This window comes from Trichomycterus rosablanca, chromosome 1, assembly GCF_030014385.1.
Source record: "Trichomycterus rosablanca isolate fTriRos1 chromosome 1, fTriRos1.hap1, whole genome shotgun sequence".
Classification (NCBI taxonomy): domain Eukaryota; kingdom Metazoa; phylum Chordata; class Actinopteri; order Siluriformes; family Trichomycteridae; genus Trichomycterus; species Trichomycterus rosablanca.
This window is the reverse complement of record NC_085988.1, coordinates 49,091,314-49,111,137: the sequence shown is the minus strand read 5'-3', so window position 1 is coordinate 49,111,137 and position 19,824 is coordinate 49,091,314.

Genomic DNA, 19,824 nt, shown 5'->3' with positions numbered 1-19,824 from the left:
CTGAATGGAGGTTTAAAATTAACATTGATCTAGAGAAGCATCTATGTAGGGCTTTCTAAATGTGCCCTTATGTATTCTGGAATAATAATGATCCTCCAGCTTTATGCTTACACAGCCAAAACAAAGACAAAGCCACACATTGACATAGGAGAGCGTTTCTGGGGTCAGAACAAAAGAGCAAAATGTTCAGCATTGGTATCTTGTTCACAGACTAAGGTAAATGTTTGTCATCATCACTGAATGAGTGACTGGGTTATTGTGGCCCGATCAGAGATAAAGGATATTGTAAAATCAGGCTTTTGTCCTGCTGGAACACTAAATTGCGCCCAGGATTTTGTCTGCTGCCTATTAGTTTAAAGGTGTGCTGAAAAAACAGCACTAGAGCATAATACTACAACCCCAAATCAGAAAAAGTTGGGACAGCATGGAAAATGCAAATAAAATAAAATCACAGTGTTCCTTACATTTACTTTGACTTTTATTTGATTGCAGACAGTTTAAACCCAAGATATTTCATGTTTTTTCTGCTCAACTTCATTTCATTTATTAATAAACATCTATTCCTGCATTTCAGTTCTGCAACACATTCCAAAAAAAGTTGGGACGGGGGCAATTTAGGGCTAGTAATGAGGTGAAAAAACTAAATAATGATGCGATTTTAAATAGGTGATGTCAACAGGTGATTGTAATCATGGTTTGGTACAAAAGCAGCATCCAGGAAAGGCTGAGTCTTTGATGAGCAAAGATGATCAGAGGATCTCCAGTTATTTAATTACCAGTTAATTATTTAAATGTTTAAAAACAATGTACCTCAAAGAAAGATTGGAAGGCATTTGCATATTTCTCCCTCTACAGTGCATAATATCATTAAACCATTCAAGGAATCAGGAGGAATTTCAGTGCATAAAGGCCAAGGGTGCAGGCTTAAGCTGAACTCCCATGATCTTCGATCCCTCAGACGAAGGGACTCAGACTCAACAATAGCTGATATAACCACATGGGAGAAAGATTACTTTGGCAAACTTTTGTCAAGCACTACAATACAGAGTTACATGCACAAATACCACTTAAAACTTTAGTGTGCAAAAAAGAAACCCTATGTTAACCATGTCCAGAAGCGGCGTCGACTTCTCGGGGCTCGGAGGCATCTAGGATGGACCATCACACAGTGGAAACGTATATTGTGGTCAGATGAATCAGCATTCCAGGTCTTTTTTGGAAAAATGGACACTGTGTGCTCCGGACCAAAGACTGTTATCAGCAACAAGTCCAAAAGCCAGGGTCTGTCATGGTATGGGGCTGTGTCAGTGCCCTTGGCAAAGGTCATCTACACTTCTGTGATGGCAGCATTAATGCAGAAAAGTACATTGAGATCTTAGAGCAACATTTGCTGCCTTCAAGATGTCATCTTTTCCAGGGACGTCCATGCATTTTTCAACAAGACAATGCAAAACCACATGCTGCACATACACACACACACACATACAGGGGTTGGACAAAATAACTGAAACGCCTGGTTTTAGACCACAATAATTTATTAGTATGGTGTAGGGCCTCCTTTTGCGGCCAATACAGCGTCAATTCATCTTGGAAATGACATATACAAGTCCTGCACAGTGGTCAGAGGGATTTTAAGCCATTCTTCTTGCAGGATAGTGGCCAGGTCACTACGTGATGCTGGTGGAGGAAAACGTTTCCTGACTCGCTTCTCCAAAACACCCCAAAGTGGCTCAATAATATTTAGATCTGGTGACTGTGCAGGCCATGGGAGATGTTCAACTTCACATTCATGTTCATCAAACCAATCTTTCACCAGTCTTGCTGTGTGTATTGGTGCATTGTCATCCTGATACACGGCACCGCCATTGGATGCACATGGTCCTCCAGAATGGTTCGGTAGTCCTTGGCAGTGACGCGCCCATCTAGCACAAGTATTGGGCCAAGGGAATGCCATGATATGGCAGCCCAAACCATCACTGATCCACCCCCATGCTTCACTCTGGGCATGCAACAGTCTGGGTGGTACGCTTCTTTGGGGCTTCTCCACACCGTAACTCTCCCGGATGTGGGGAAAACAGTAAAGGTGGACTCATCAGAGAACAATACATGTTTCACATTGTCCACAGCCCAAGATTTGCGCTCCTTGCACCATTGAAACCGACGTTTGGCATTGGCACGAGTGACCAAAGGTTTGGCTATAGCAGCCCGGCCATGTATATTGACCCTGTGGAGCTCCCGACGGACAGTTCTGGTGGAAACAGGAGAGTTGAGGTGCACATTTAACTCTGCCGTGATTTGGGCAGCCGTGGTTTTATGTTTTTTGGATACAATCCGGGTTAGCACCCGAACATCCCTTTCAGACAGCTTCCTCTTGCGTCCACAGTTAATCCTGTCGGATGTGGTTTGTCCTTCTTGGTGGTATGCTGACATTACCCTGGATACCGTGGCTCTTGATACATCACAAAGACTTGCTGTCTTGGTCACAGATGCGCCAGCAAGACGTGCACCAACAATTTGTCCTCTTTTGAACTCTGGTATGTCACCCATAATGTTGTGTGCATTGCAATATTTTGAGCAAAACTGTGCTCTTACCCTGCTAATTGAACCTTCACACTCTGCTCTTACTGGTGCAATGTGCAATTAATGAAGATTGGCCACCAGACTGGTCCAATTTAGCCATGAAACCTACCACACTAAAATGACAGGTGTTTCAGTTATTTTGTCCAACCCCTGTATATATATATATATATATATATATATATATATATATATATATATATATATATATATATATATATATATATATATTACAATTTCTTAGGTTCTCTCTAACAGTTCATGTTAGAATCTGAAGTTGCTTAAAATAGTTTCAAATGACATAATTGACAGCTTTCTGAGAGCTTCCTATACTTTAATGCTGTAATGCTTGTGGCTTAGTGTAATGAGTGCAGTCATACTAGCACTTTTTATATGGGCACAAAGAAGTCAGCAGCTGTGTCAAACATAATTATTAACCTAATTTATGAGGCCATGCTATCAAATTAAATGACAATATAGAACTTCTTACAACGTCAAAATAATAATCAAAATTTCTGTTTGTATATTCTGTTTTGTTCCAGATAATTTTAGACAACCAGCAATACATTTATAAATAACCTTTAAATATAGGGTGTAGAACTTACCATGTCGTACACCAAAACAGACTAAAATAAAGATAATTTAGGAACGTTTCAATATTTGGTTTCTGATAAGAGATCTACTAGTGTGGTTCACAAAGTGCTTTTTTGGTTATGACCAAATAAGAGTATGTCATGGAATGGTACTGAACATGTGTTTAATCTCACATCCACCAGGATAGTCAGACAAGAATTTGTAAAGACATCTATTTGTTATCACTCTTTTGTTTAAATTATTGAACAGTTTGACCAAGGTACATTTTTCTGTGCTACTTGGGTGTAACTTGGTAAACAAATTGATGGTAGCCCACATGTGCAATCTCTATTTACTAAACAGTGCAGTGTAGGGATTCTTGTTTGATACTGGTTAGATCATGACAAAATACTAGTACCTGTAAATACAAGAATATGGCCGTCTAAAAGGTTTTGCTTTTGCTGTTGTTAGGGGAGCAGGAAAACTGTTGCAAGTTGCACTGTACCCAAGATGCAGTGATTATAGTTACGAAACTAAAATAAAACATATATTTATGGATTAATGAAGCATTGGAATGACTGCTCATGGTGTCATTTTTAATACTGTTTGTCGACCTCACCCATAAACACCTATTTTTAAAACAAGGGTATACAGTTAATACCTTTGATTGTTTTGTATAAAAAGCCAGTATCTTCAAAAATAAGTGGATAGAACTTTGTATCATTAGAATATTTTAATAGCATGTCCAAATACATTCAACAAAAAAGTTTACCTGGCAACATACACCGATCAGGTTTTAATAATATTTTATCAGCTCCACTTACCATATAGAAGCACTTTGTAGTTCTACAATTACTGACTGTAGTCCATATGTTTCTCTGCATGCTTTGTTATCCCCCTTTTAATGCTGTTCTTCAATGATCAGGACTCTCACAGGACCACTACAGAGTAGGTATTATTTAGGTGGTGGATCATTCTCAGCACTGCAGTGACACTGACATGGTGGTGGTGTGTTAGTGTGTGTTGTGCTGGTATGAGTGGATAAGACACAGCAATGCTGATGGAGTTTTTAAACACCCCATTGTCACTTCTGGACTGAGAATAGTCCACCAACCAAAAATATATCCAGCCAACAGCGCCCCGTGTGCAGCGTCCTGTGACCACTACTAAAGGTCTAGAAGATTACCAACTCAAACAGCAGCAATAGATGAGCGATCGTCTCTGGCTTTACATCTACAAGGTAGGAGTGTCTGATAGAGTGGACAGTGAGTGGACATGGTAAAACTCCAGCAGCGCTGCTGTGTCTGAAACTGCTTCTATATGGTAAGTGGAGCTGATAAAATGAACAGTGTAGAAACAAGGAGGTGGTTTTAATGTTATGGCTGATCAGTGTACATGCTTTCCTTTTAAAAAACATAATATTTGGCGTGGGCATGATAAAAGGCACCCCTCCCTAACTTCTGGCAACAATGACAGCCTTTAAACATTTTTGTAGCCATCTGTGAGCTTCTTGCAGCTGCCTGCTTGTATTTTCTACCACTCTTTTAAGTGGCACGGTGGCTTGGTAAGTAGCACCATTGTCTCACAGGAATAAGGTCCTGGGTTCAGTTCCCAGGTGGAGTGGTCTAGGTCCTTTCTGTGTGGAGTTTGCATGTTCTCTATGTCTGTGTGGGTTTCCTTCCACAGTTTAAAGTTTAGATATTGAACTTGATCTGATGAATCATGTGTAATGTAAAACTACTTGGTCTGTCATGAATATAACCAAAAGTGTAAAACATGACGTTAAAATCCTAATAAACAAACAAACTGCAATTCTTTCAAGTTCTTGCATGTTCATTTCCCCAATAGCAGATTTCAGCTGGTTAAAGATGTTGGTATGTGGTTTCTTTGCCACATTTTGAACCAGCTTTTCGTAGGCTCCTCTTATCAACTTTTCTCTTTCCACTATGTTCTTGGAGGTTCTTGACTATACTAGTTTGTAAGTAGCAAACTTCTTGTTGAAGATAACTGTTGAAGCCGGTATGCCAATGTCATTAGAGATAGTCTTGTACCCTTTAGACTGCTTGTGCTTAATGATAACATGATGATAACATTTCCAGTCTGTTCAGCGCTGATGTCTTTTCCCTAAGTTTAGAAAACGTGTAACATAAAAAAAAATCTTTATTGTTGCACATTGCTAAACTAGATCTATCCAGGATAATCTGCAAATATTTATATTTATAATTTTTTTTATTTAATACCTATTTACTATATATTGCAAAATAACCCACAAAAATATGAAATATAATAAAAAAATATGAATTATAAAAAAATAGAATTATACTCAAGTTAAAGTTGTTAGGCCGCTCAGGTGGTGCAGTGGTAAAAACACACGCTAGAACACCAGAGCTGGGATCTCAAATCCATCGTATCGAATCTCATCTTTGCCTGCCGGCTAGGCTGAGCGGCCACAAGAACAATGATTGGCCTGTTGTTCAGGTAGGGGTGGGATATTAAAGCCTGATAGGGACTCTCTCATAACTAATGCAATTACGACCTCTGCTGGCTGATTGATGGCGCCTGCACGAAGACGGGAAAAGAGTGCTCTCAGGGTGTGTCTCTCCGTACACAGTGCTGATCTGCACTGCACTTGTCGGTGATAAGATGCATACGGCATGCTGCCCACGTGTCGGAGGGGGCGTGGGTTAGCTTTGTCCTCCTCAATCAGAGCAGGGATCGGCATTGGTGGAGAGGAAGCATGACGCAATTGGGCAGTTGGACGTGCTAAAAGGGAGAAAAAGGGGAGAAAATAGTTATATACATTTACACTTCGGAATTACAGTATACAGTTGCAGTCATTTTACAATTTCAGCATTTAGCAGGCGCCTTTATCCGAAGTGACAGTATACAGTCTGAGCTTATTAAGGGGTTAAGGACCTTGCTCAAGGGCCCAACAGCAACAACCTGGTAGTAGTGGGGCTCGAACCAGCAACCTTCTGATTACCAGTCCAGTACCTTAACCACTAGACTACAGCTGCTTATCAGAAGTATTTAATTTTGTGTTTATAAGAAAAATATATAACTTTTAACTTTTCTGTACAGCTTGGAACTGGGTAAAAAGTATAAGATAGAAGAAAAATTGCAATAAAGATTGGTGCAAATCAAAGTTGTGTGAGAAAAAAGGTCAGAAAGCGATGGAGTCTTAGGTGAAACATGTTGGAGGGTTTGTCCTGTTTTGGGGCTGCATTTCTGCCAGTGCTGTTGGTGATATTGTTTGAACTGATGGGATCATGAATGCTGAAAAGTACAGACAGGTTTTAATTCATCATGCCATTCCTTCTGAAAAGCGCCTGATTGAAAATAGTTTTGGAGAGAAAATAACTTATAAAACACTGGCAGTCATGGAGAGTCCAGACCTGAATATTATAAAGGAAGTATGGGATCACCTGGACAGAGAAAGTAATAAAAGACTGCTTAAATCTAAAATAGAACTCTGGGAATGCTTAAAGAAGCCTGGTACAATATACCAGAAGATTACTTTAGAGAATTTCAGGACAGTCTCCCCAAAAGAGTTCAAGATGTGCTTAGTGCCAAGGGAAGTCACACTAAATACTGACTTTATCACTAAATTCTAAAAATTGTGTGTTTTTTATTTTGTGTATATACCTGTATTTGTATCTTAATAAAGAAACCAAAAATGAAATATGAATGGTCATGAAAACTACAACAAATCTAGTGGTGGCCTTAGACTTTTGCACAGTTCTCTCAAAACTGCTTGCTCGTATCAATAAATCTTCTTTCTCTGTTTAATGAGACTTCTGTATTTCATGACTGTTGATTTTTAGTAGCCAGAATGCGTGTCTTTGGACTTGTGGGAAGAAACTGGAGCACCCAGAGGAAACCCACGCAGTCACCCAGGTCCTTCTTGCTGTGAGGAGATAGCACTAACCACTTTCTGTAATTAGATAAGAAGATAGAAGATATACTTTATTTGTCATATACATATACAGATGTACAGTACAATGAAATTATTTATTCTCATATCCCAGCTTGTTTGGAAGTTGGGGTCAGAGCGCAGGGTCAGCCATTGTACCGCGGCTGGACTACTGCAACTCCCTCCCTCCTGCAACTCCCCCTTTCCATATCCGCTATTAGACAACAACGCAAGTGCTAGCACATCAACCCACTGCTACGCTCTCCCTACTAGCTTAATGTAGCTACTACACAACATCACCTAAAAACAATAATGCTTGTCCTGTACCATGTACCCTTCAAACCACAGATCTGACTCATCATATTCCACCCATCAGAACTCAAGGAAGACAGGCATCGAGGCTCTTCTCTGTTCTAGCATCAAGTTGGGGAAAGTTACTTTCCCTGTCTGTTCAAACAGTCTCTCATCGTCTTTAAAAAAAGACTAAAGACCCACTTCTTTACTATGCACTTTAATCAAAACAAATGACACAGTTTTTGTTTTTAAATAAAAAGTACCCTTGATCTACCAACATATCTTTGTTCTAATAAGGTTTCAGCAAATTTGTCTTCCCAGACGTTTGTCTACTTTTACTAGAGTAAGGAAAATTTATTAAGGAAGCATGTCTATTCTGAAGTCATACTGCATAAGAACATGTGCTAAAGGCTGTAAATGCAAATGTCACTAAACAGGTTGCTTTCTGCAGTGCTAAAGGTAATGATTGAGATTGATTGCTCCCAATCTAGTCATCCTCAATTCCCTCCCACTGGAATCATTCTCGAACCAAAACCCCACCCCCCACCCCCACACTGGACATGGAGTGCTGAGACTACCACACCCCCTCGACACATGCATAGTTGCCGACTGCATCCTTTTGCCTTCTCATAATGGAGTCTCAGAAAGAACTGCGTTGCGTTTGGAGAGACACACTAAGTTCATTTATACCCCATATCATTCATTTATTGCTAGTGCAGGCACCTTGACTAGACAGCAGATGCAGCAATTGTAATGCAGTAAATTTTCTACCTTCTCCCTTCCCATACAGACACAGCCAATCAGCCAACTCAGATCCTAACGGTGGGGGATTGCACATTAGACTGCTGTGCCAAGAATCAGTTTGACCTATGATCAAACATGTGTTTTGTGAAAAGATGGGCAGCACATGGCTTGCCTGGTTAAATAAAGGTTAAATAAATAAAATAAAAATGGCAGATCGTATTGGATGTTCTACTGTCAGACGCCTAGAGCTTGCTGTTTACACCAAGCTCAAATCCCACAATTTCCAGACTGCCACTGGCAGGACCAAAAGTAATTCCTTCAGAATAATCCCTCAGTTGTCATCTTGGAGGTTGTGTTTGGGGTCGTTATCCTGTTGGAAAACTGCCATGAGGCCCAGTTTTCGAAGGGAGGGGATCATGCTCTGTTTCAGAATGTCACAGTACATGTTGGAATTCATGTTTCCCTCAATGAACTGCAGCTCCCCAGTGCCAGCAACACTCATGCAGCCCAAGAACATGATGCTACCACCACCATGCTTGACTGTAGGCAAGATACAGTTGTCTTGGTACTTCTCACCAGGGCGCCGCCACACATGCTGGACACCATCTGAGACAAACAAGTTTATCTTGGTCTCGTCAGACCACAGGGCATTTCAGTAATCCATGTTCTTGGACTGCTTGTCTTCAGCAAACTGTTTGCGGGCTTTCTTGTGCGTCAGCTTCCTTCTGGGATGACGACCATGCTCACCGAGTTGATGCAGTGTGCGGCATATGGTCTGAGCACTGACAGGCTGACCTCCCACGTCTTCAACCTCTGCAGCAATGCTGGCAGCACTCATGTGTCTATTTTTTAAAGCCAACCTCTGGATATGACACCGAACACGTGGACTCAACTTCTTTGGTCGACCCTGGCGAAGCTTGTTCCGAGTGGAACCTGTCCTGGAAAACCGCTGTATGACCTTGGCCACCATGCTGTAGCTCAGTTTCAGGGTGTTAGCAATCCTCTTATAGCCCAGGCCATCTTTGTGGAGAGCAACAATTCTATTTCTCACATCCTCAGAGAGTTCTTTGCTATGAGGTGCCATGGTGAATATCCAGTGGCCAGTATGAGAGAATTGTACCCAAAACACCAAATTTAACAGCCCTGCTCCCCATTTACACCTGGGACCTTGACACATGACACCAGGGAGGGACAACGACACATTTGGGCACAATTTGGACATGTTCACTGTGGGGTGTACTCACTTATGTTGCCAGCTATTTAGACATTAATGGCTGTGTGTTGAGTTATTTTCAGAAGACAGTAAATCTACACTGCTATACAAGCTGTACACTGACTACTCTAAGTTATATCCAAGTTTTATTTCTATAGTGTTGTCCCATGAAAAGATATAATGAAATATTTGCAGAAATGTGAGGGGTGTACTCACTTTTGTGATACACTGTAGCTTTAAATACACATTTTTATTATATTATTGTGTCAATATTTGGTATGTTTTCGTTTTCCTTAATGAGAATAAATGTCCGATTTCTCATGTTTAATTATATTGTACTCTTTCAATGCACGTCACTTCAGAAAATAGCTCACAATGCATCAATGCAACCATGGCAACTGCCTGGTGTGAGACTTGCAGTGCCTCTGGCTGACACCGTCATGGATTTAGAACCATGTTATCATCTAATTAGCTTTAATGTGCATTTGTCTGCCATTTTCCCCCGCATAATACAACTCAATGGTATTGTAATTAGCACACTCTGTTATAAGCAAATGCTTTCTGTACAACATAATTAGCCACTGGATCTAGTACATGACTATAAGAATTAATTTCCATTCAGCTTCAATATCATGAGTCAGGTCTGGCCTGGTAAGACCTGTTTCTACTTGTTGTTTTTTCCTAAACAAACTCAGCTTTGGGCATAGCACTGTCCTGCTATTCTAAAGCAGGGAAAAGACTTGCCACAAAGCTGGATGCACAAAACACACTCAAAATATCAATGTTTGCTGTAGCATTAAGACTCTCCGTCACTGGACTCAAGGAACCCAGTTTAAAGCATCAAAAGCATCTCCAGACCACTATCACACCATTTACATTACAAAAGCCAGAGCTTGCCAATGCACATATAGGCTTTAAGCTTGTAAAAGAGTGTTTCAAACCCATTTGTGATAACTGCAAGGATAGATCATTTATTCCACTGTGTGGTTATGTTTTGTAAGCTTCCCCTCCATAATATAAAAGCACTTACAGTTAGGGGCAGCTTTAGCAGGAATGAAATTTGGCTAGTTGTTTCAAGCACATATTGTGGTTAGGTGACATGGTTCATGTAGAAGTAGTACTTTTAAGTGTTTTAAGGTTTGTGTAACTCTGGCTCATAAGTTAAATGAAAAAAGGTAAAACAGAACCTACTAAGAAGTAAGCTATAGCATATGTGATCTTGATAAGCATTAAAGAGATTAGCAGGATTTACAAGATCAGAGTAACAACTGTCACCATCACCTCACTCAGTCTGTTCTACTGACCTTACTACATGCCCTCACTCTGCTGAGTCTGCCTTCAGCCAAAATCCCGTCATGTGTTTTTGCTAATCACTGATGGGACTTTGCTCTGTAAATGTGTCTCCAGTTAATCACTGTTAAGCATGTGTTGAAACATCACATCTATCACATCTGAATTACATTTCTTTTATTTTGTTTTACAGGTAGGGTTTCAAAGCCAACCCATTGTAAGGCTTCGGTCACCCCTTCAGTAACACGGACCTGGGTTTAATCCTTGGTCTAGGTCTGTAAGAAGCTTCACACTTCTCTACACTCACTGTCCATTTTATCAGCTCCACTTACCATATAGAAGTACTTTGTAGCTCTACAATTACTGACTGTAGTCCATCTGTTTCTCTGCATGCTTTTTTAGCCTGCTTTCACCCTGTTCTTCAATGGTCAGAACCCCCGCAGGACCACCACAGAGCAGGTATTATTTAGGTGGTGGATCATTCTCAGCACTGCAGTGACACTGACATGGTGGTGGTGTGTTGGTGTGTGTTGTGCTGGTATGAGTGGATCAGACAAAACAGCGCTGCTGAAGTTTTAAAATACCGTGTCCACTCACTGTCCACTCTATTAGACACTCCTACCTAACTCTACTGACTCTACCTTGTAGATGTAAAGTCAGAGACGATCACTCATCTATTGCTGCTGTTTGAGTTGGTCATCTTCAGGACGGTGCCCACGGGGTGCTGTTGGCTGGATATTTTTGGTTGGTGGACTATTCTCAGTCCAGCAGTGACAGTAAAGTGTTTAAAAACTCCATCAGCATTGCAGTGTCTGATCCACTCATACCAGCACAACACACACTAACACACCAACACCATGCCAGTGTCACTGCAGTGCTGAGAATGATCCACCACCCAAATAATACCTGCTCTGTGGTGGTCCTGGGAGAGTCCTGACCATGAAGAACAGCATGAAAGCAGGCTAACAAAGCATGCAGAGTAACAGATGGACTACAGTCAGTAATTGTAGAACTACAAAGTGCTTCTATATGGTAAGTAGAGCTGATAAAATGGACAGTGAGTGTAGAAAAGTATGTGGATATCTGAACATAAGCTTGTTTGACATCTCATTCTAAAATCCCCGGCATTAATATAGTCAGCCCCCGTTTGTGACCATAACAACTCCCTTGTCAAAACTTTTCACCAAATTTTGGTGTCTGAGTGTAGGAATTTGTACCCATTCATTCAAAGCATTTGTGAGGTCAGGCACTTATGTTGAACAAAAAGGCTTGGATAGCAAGCCACACTCTAGTACATAATAGAAATGTTTAATAGTGCTCAAAAATGTTCAAAATGTTCAAATGTTATGCAGAGATTGTCCATACAGCATTCCACACAATGTTTCATAGCTAGGAATACAAGGTTGGCCTTCATGTAGCATAGTTTAATTATATTTATAATGAAAAATATAGGTTTGTTTAAAAAATGAATGAACATTATGCATGCACTGTGTAGTACGGGCGGCACGGTGGCTCAGTGGGTAGCACTGTCACCTCACAGCATGAAGGTCTTGGGTTCGATTCCCAGGTGAGGTGGTCTGGGTCCTTTCTGTGTGGAGTTTGCATGTTCTCCCCGTGTCTGCGTGGGTTTCCTCTGGGAGCTCAGGTTTCCTCCCACAGTCCAAAAACTTGCAAGTGAGGTGAATTGGAGATACAAAATTGTCCATGACTGTGTGTTAGATATTAAACTTGTGAACTGATGAATCATGTGTAACGAATAACTACAGTTTCTGTCATGAATGTAACCAAAGTGTGTAAAACATGACGTTAAAATCCTAATAAATAAACAAATAAACTGTGTAGTGCATCATTGTTAGTCTATTCTGAAACTGGTAACGCTATTTAAAACATAAACCTTAAATAACATTAACATTTGTTTTTAAAAGCCAATTAAACTGCTTTTTTCATGCAGACCAATTTAACCTTTCCTCAAATGCTAATAGACCAATTCAGTCTAAAATTCCATTCTGTACACACTAAATATATGTAACTCCCGTGTGCTCAAATAACAGCAAGAAACTCATTCTGCTTTATTATGTTTATATTGATCAGCGTATGTTTAATATGTTATTAATAAATACAAAACTAGTGCTTTTGAATTATAGGGGTTACACACGGTCAGTGTTTATTTTTTAAGCACTGAAGGCTGTAGAAATAAACCTTTTAGAAAGTTTGACTTCCTAAATGCATTCTTAATATGATGGTCTTTTTTCATGTATGCATATAGGCAGCCCCGGTTCTGGACTGCTTTGCTTGGGTGGGCAGTAAAACCTAATGAGGGGGCATGTTGATAGTCATGTTTTTGAAGCCAGAAATATATTCAAGGCTTGATTTGTGCATGAATGATGACAGCCAAGCTATTGATACTGGCTTAAAGTGATGTATGAGGTAAAGAAATAAAAATGCATGTTTTCGAACTTAAACTTAAAACCCAATGATTAAAAAATACATGTTGATTATGTAAATGGAGAAAAAAGATTATCTAATTGTATTTCATTTTAATACGCCCCCTTAATTAAATTGCCATTACTAATAGAACAACTCTATTTCTTGAAAGGCTTTAATACAAATTTAAGTCAAAGCTGACAAATGTACCTACACACAGACTGAGAATATTCAAACGTGGAAATAGGAATGAGTGAGAATATTTATATTATTGGGAAATTAAAATATAAAGAAAACAAAAGAATACTAATTCTGTAAAAAAAAAGTGTTTACCAGTATACCTGCCTCTCGCTCACACTAACAGAACATATACTGCCGAACTGAACTGTTTGGGGCAGTCTGCCGATTTTTATATGACTCAAAGAGCCAATCAGGAATAAGCAAGGAAATATCTTCACACTGTAAAACAAAATGCATTTTTGTGATTGGTTCAGAGATAATTTTAAAAATAGCCGTTGCTTGCATTGTGCTTGGGGGGGCAAAGACACAATTTGGGGGGGCAATGCCCCCCTCAGCCCCCCCCCCATTGCGCCGGCCCTGCATATAGGGCAAAATATGTTTCTGCTCAACAACAAAGAACAACAGGTGTGGAGTCTTAAAATGTTCATTCATCATGCACCCAAACAACAACATGAATAAACTAGGTCAGCTAGGTTTCCCCCAATGAATTCATCCCACTGGTGTCAGTGTAAAATATAGAAACTCCCCTCTGCACACACATGGCATGTTTACAGGCACTGCTACTTTTAGTCATGGCAAAAATAAACACACATTACAGGAAATTACACACGAGTTACAAAAATGGTTTTAAGTATTTATTGGGAATTTAAGCAAATTAAAAATTTTACTTCAGAATCAGTTAATGGTAACCATACATTCTACTTTATTGATTTGCGGTACATCAACTTTTAAGTGATGGTGATATTAACTGACAACAATTTAATGGCAATGCAAGTATTGAAACAGTACTTAGTATAAGCGTAGTATTTAGCCATATGTATATATATATATATATATATATATATATATATATATATATGTATATATATATATATATACAGTATACAGTGTATCACAAAAGTGAGTACACCCCTCACATTTCTGCAAATATTTTATTATATCTTTTCATGGGACAACACTATAGAAATAAAACTTGGATATAACTTAGAGTAGTCAGTGTACAGCTTGTATAGCAGTGTAGATTTACTGTCTTCTGAAAATAACTCAACACACAGCCATTAATGTCTAAATGGCTGGCAACATAAGTGAGTACACCCCACAGTGAACATGTCCAAATTGTGCCCAAAGTGTCAATATTTTGTGTGACCACCATTATTATCCAGCACTGCCTTAACCCTCCTGGGCATGGAATTCACCAGAGCTACACAGGTTGCTACTGGAATCCTCTTCCACTCCTCCATGATGACATCACGGAGCTGGTGGATGTTAGACACCTTGAACTCCTCCACCTTCCACTTGAGGATGCGCCACAGGTGCTCAATTGGGTTTAGTCCATCACCTTTACCTTCAGCTTCCTCAGCAAGGCAGTTGTCATCTTGGAGGTTGTGTTTGGGGTCGTTATCCTGTTGGAAAACTGCCATGAGGCCCAGTTTTCGAAGGGAGGGGATCATGCTCTGTTTCAGAATGTCACAGTACATGTTGGAATTCATGTTTCCCTCAATGAACTGCAGCTCCCCAGTGCCAGCAACACTCATGCAGCCCAAGACCATGATGCTACCACCACCATGCTTGACTGTAGGCAAGATACAGTTGTCTTGGTACTTCTCACCAGGGCGCCGCCACACATGCTGGACACCATCTGAGCCAAACAAGTTTATCTTGGTCCCGTCAGACCACAGGGCATTCCAGTAATCCATGTTCTTGGACTGCTTGTCTTCAGCAAACTGTTTGCGGGCTTTCTTGTGCGTCAGCTTCCTTCTGGGATGACGACCATGCAGACCGAGTTGATGCAGTGTGCTGCGTATGGTCTGAGCACTGACAGGCTGACCTCCCACGTCTTCAACCTCTGCAGCAATGCTGGCAGCACTCATGTGTCTATTTTTTAAAGCCAACCTCTGGATATGACGCCGAACACGTGGACTCAACTTCTTTGGTCGACCCTGGCGAAGCCTGTTCCGAGTGGAACCTGTCCTGGAAAACTGCTGTATGACCTTGGCCACCATGCTGTAGCTCAGTTTCAGGGTGTTAGCAATCTTCTTATAGCCCAGGCCATCTTTGTGGAGAGCAACAATTCTATTTCTCACATCCTCAGAGAGTTCTTTGCCATGAGGTGCCATGTTGAATATCCAGTGGCCAGTATGAGAGAATTGTACCCAAAACACCAAATTTAACAGCCCTGCTACCCATTTACACCTGGGACCTTGACACATGACACCAGGGAGGGACAACGACACATTTGGGCACAATTTGGACATGTTCACTGTGGGGTGTACTCACTTATGTTGCCAGCTATTTAGACATTAATGGCTGTGTGTTGAGTTATTTTCAGAAGACAGTAAATCTACACTGCTATACAAACTGTACACTGACTACTCTAAGTTATATCCAAGTTTCATGTCTATAGTGTTGTCCCATGAAAAGATATAATGAAATATTTGCAGAAATGTGAGGGGTGTACTCACTTTTGTGATACACTGTATATACATGTATATATATATATGTATATATATATATATATATATATATATATATATATATATATATATATATATATATATACAGTGTATCACAAAAGTGAGTACACCCCTGCAAATATTTCATTATATCTTTTCATGGGACAACACTATAGACATGAAACTTGGATATAACTTAGAGTAGTCAGTGTACAGCTTGTATAGCAGTGTAGATTTACTGTCTTCTGAAAATAACTCAACACACAGCCATTAATGTCTAAATAGCTGGCAACATAAGTGAGTACACCCCACAGTGAACATGTCCAAATTGTGCCCAAATGTGTCGTTGTCCCTCCCTGGTGTCATGCGTCAAGGTCCCAGGTGTAAATGGGGAGCAGGGCTGTTAAATTTGGTGTTTTGGGTACAATTCTCTCATACTGGCCACTGGATATTCAACATGGCACCTCATGGCAAAGAACTCTCTGAGGATGTGAGAAATAGAATTGTTGCTCTCCACAAAGATGGCCTGGGCTATAAGAAGATTGCTAACACCCTGAAACTGAGCTACAGCATGGTGGCCAAGGTCATACAGCGGTTTTCCAGGACAGGTTCCACTCGGAACAGGCTTTGCCAGGGTCGACCAAAGAAGTTGAGTCCACGTGTTCGGCGTCATATCCAGAGGTTGGCTTTAAAAAATAGACACATGAGTGCTGCCAGCATTGCTGCAGAGGTTGAAGACGTGGGAGGTCAGTCTGTCAGTGCTCAGACCATACGCCGCACACTGCATCCACTCGGTCTGCATGGTCGTCATCCCAGAAGGAAGCTGACGCACAAGAAAGCCCACAAACAGTTTGCTGAAGACAAGCAGTCCAAGAACATGGATTACTGGAATGCCCTGTGGTCTGACGAGACCAAGATAAACTTGTTTGGCTCAGATGGTGTCCAGCATGTGTGGCGGCGCCCTGGTGAGAAGTACCAAGACAACTGTATCTTGCCTACAGTCAAGCATGGTGGTGGTAGCATCATGGTCTTGGGCTGCATGAGTGTTGCTGGCACTGGGGAGCTGCAGTTCATTGAGGGAAACATGAATTCCAACATGTACTGTGACATTCTGAAACAGAGCATGATCCCCTCCCTTCGAAAACTGGGCCTCATGGCAGTTTTCCAACAGGATAACGACCCCAAACACAACCTCCAAGATGACAACTGCCTTGCTGAGGAAGCTGAAGGTAAAGGTGATGGACTAAACCCAATTGAGCACCTGTGGCGCATCCTCAAGTGGAAGGTGGAGGAGTTCAAGGTGTCTAACATGTCATCATGGGGGAGTGGAAGAGGATTCCAGTAGCAACCTGTGCAGCTCTGGTGAATTCCATGCCCAGGAGGGTTAAGGCAGTGCTGGATAATAATGGTGGTCACACAAAATATTGACACTTTGGGCACAATTTGGACATGTTCACTGTGGGGTGTACTCACTTATGTTGCCAGCCATTTAGACATTAATGGCTGTGTGTTGAGTTATTTTCAGAAGACAGTAAATCTACACTGCTATACAAGCTGTACACTGACTACTCTAACTTATATCCAAGTTTTATTTCTATAGTGTTGTCCCATGAAAAGATATAATAAAATATTTGCAGAAATGTGAGGGGTGTACTCACCTTTGTGATACACTATATATATATACAGTGTATCACAAAAGTGAGTACACCGCTCACATTTATGCAGATATTTAAGTATATCTTTTCATGGGACAACACTGACAAAATGACACTTTGACACAATGAAAAGTAGTCTGTGTGCAGCTTATATAACAGTGTAAATTTATTCTTCCCTCAAAATAACTCAATATACAGCCATTAATGTCTAAACCACCGGCAACAAAAGTGAGTACACCCCTAAGAGACTACACCCCTAAATGTCCAAATTGAGCACTGCTTGTCATTTTCCCTCCAAAATGTCATGTGATTTGTTAGTGTTACTAGGTCTCAGGTGTGCATAGGGAGCAGGTGTGTTCAATTTAGTAGTACAGCTCTCACACTCTCTCATATTGGTCACTGAAAGTTCCAACATGGCACCTCATGGCAAAGAACTCTCTGAGGATCTTAAAAGACGAATTGTTGCGCTACATGAAGATGGCCAAGGCTACAAGAAGATTGCCAACACCCTGAAACTGAGCTGCAGCACAGTGGCCAAGATCATCCAGCGTTTTAAAAGAGCAGGGTCCACTCAGAACAGACCTCGCGTTGGTCGTCCAAAGAAGCTGAGTGCACGTGCTCAGCGTCACATCCAACTGCTGTCTTTGAAAGATAGGCGCAGGAGTGCTGTCAGCATTGCTGCAGAGATTGAAAAGGTGGGGGGTCAGCCTGTCAGTGCTCAGACCATACGCCGCACACTACATCAAATTGGTCTGCATGGCTGTCACCCCAGAAGGAAGCCTCTTCTGAAGTCTCTACACAAGAAAGCCCGCAAACAGTTTGCTGAAGACATGTCAACAAAGGACATGGATTACTGGAACCATGTCCTATGGTCTGATGAGACCAAGATTAATTTGTTTGGTTCAGATGGTCTCATGCATGTGTGGCGGCAATCAGGTGAGGAGTACAAAGATAAGTGTGTCATGCCTACAGTCAAGCATGGTGGTGGGAATGCCATGGTCTGGGGCTGCATGAGTGCAGCAGGTGTTGGGGAGTTACATTTCATTGAGGGACACATGAACTCCAATATGTACTGTGAAATACTGAAGCAGAGCATGATCCCCTCCCTCCGGAAACTGGGTCGCAGGGCAGTGTTCCAGCATGATAATGACCCCAAACACACCTCTAAGACGACCACTGCTTTATTGAAGAGGCTGAGGGTAAAGGTGATGGACTGGCCAAGCATGTCTCCAGACCTAAACCCAATAGAACATCTTTGGGGCATCCTCAAGCGGAAGGTGGAGGAGCACAAAGTCTCGAATATCCGCCAGCTCCGTGATGTCGTCATGGAGGAGTGGAAAAGCATTCCAGTGGCAACCTGTGAAGCTCTGGTAAACTCCATGCCCAGGAGAGTTAAGGCAGTTCTGGGAAATAATGGTGGCCACACAAAATATTGACACTTCAGGAACTTTCACTAAGGGGTGTACTCACTTTTGTTGCCGGTGGTTTAGACATTAATGGCTGTATATTGAGTTATTTTGAGGGAAGAATAAATTTACACTTTTATATAAGCTGCACACAGACTACTTTTCATTGTGTCAAAGTGTCATTTTGTCAGTGTTGTCCCATGAAAAGATATACTTAAATATCTGCAGAAATGTGAGGGGTGTACTCACTTTTGTGATACACTGTATATACATGTGGGTGTGTGTGTGAGTGTGTGTGAATACATGTAAATAAAAACAGAATGCAATGATTTGCAAATCTCATAGACCCATATATTTTTCACATCAGAACATAAAACATATCAGATGTTGAAATTGTTGAAATTTTACCAAAAAAAATAAAAATAAATAAATATATATATATATATATATATATACAGTATATATACTGTATATATATATATTTATGCATATATATATATATATATATATATATATATATATGCACACATATGCACACACACACACACACACATATATATACAGTGTATCACAAAAGTGAGTACACCCCTCACATTTCTGCAAATATTTTATTATATCTTTTCATGGGACAACACTATAGAAATAAAACTTGGATATAACTTAGAGTAGTCAGTGTACAACTTGTATAGCAGTGTAGATTTACTGTCTTCTGAAAATAACTCAACACACAGCCATTAATGTCTAAATAGCTGCAACATAAGTGAGTACACCCCACAGTGAACATGTCCAAATTGTGCCCAAAGTGTCAATATTTTGTGTGACCACCATTATTATCCAGCACTGCCTTAACCCTCTTGGGCATGGAATTCACCAGAGCTGCACAGGTTGCTACTGGAATCCTCTTCCACTCCTCCATGATGACATCACGGAGCTGGTGGATGTTAGACACCTTGAACTCCTCCACCTTCCACTTGAGGATGCGCCACAGGTGCTCAATTGGGTTTAGTCCATCACCTTTACCTTCAGCTTCCTCAGCAAGGCA